Here is a 523-nt window from a genome sequence, read left to right as displayed (position 1 = left end):
CAAATTGAGTACAAATTCTATAACTTTTTATTTTAGTGAAGTTCTAGGTTTGCTTTTACAGTGTATTATTGAACATTACTGCATTGCATAGTACAAAATGCTAATAGGAAACATTTAAACTTAATTTATCTTACATTAACTCTTTACTTCAGGCCATGCAACAGCAGTTCATTTGAGTTTGGGTTAAAACTTTTCCATAAACCTCTGTCATTCCCATGACCCACATTCTGTTCCGCTTGGGTTCACGGACAGACATCATGACATTCTCCGGTCAAATCTGCCGCTACAACCTAGAACTCACCGTTCCCTTACAAGTCAACTACCTCCTGAGGGTGCACCGTAGCCCAAAAATCAGCAACACACCACTGTACGTCAACTTGCGTTTCATTTTTATCTTTTTTCGTCTTATTCATGCATTCATTTATTTATATAGCTGTAGTCTTCCTGAGTTGACCTATAAATCACTTTGGTGTAATTTTATGTATTTCTAACTCAAATAAAGCTTACATCACATTCCTTACTT

Source organism: Garra rufa, chromosome 24 (assembly GCF_049309525.1).
Source record: "Garra rufa chromosome 24, GarRuf1.0, whole genome shotgun sequence".
NCBI lineage: Eukaryota > Metazoa > Chordata > Actinopteri > Cypriniformes > Cyprinidae > Garra > Garra rufa.
The sequence above is the reverse complement of the archived record's forward strand: the minus strand, read 5'-3'. Positions refer to the sequence as shown.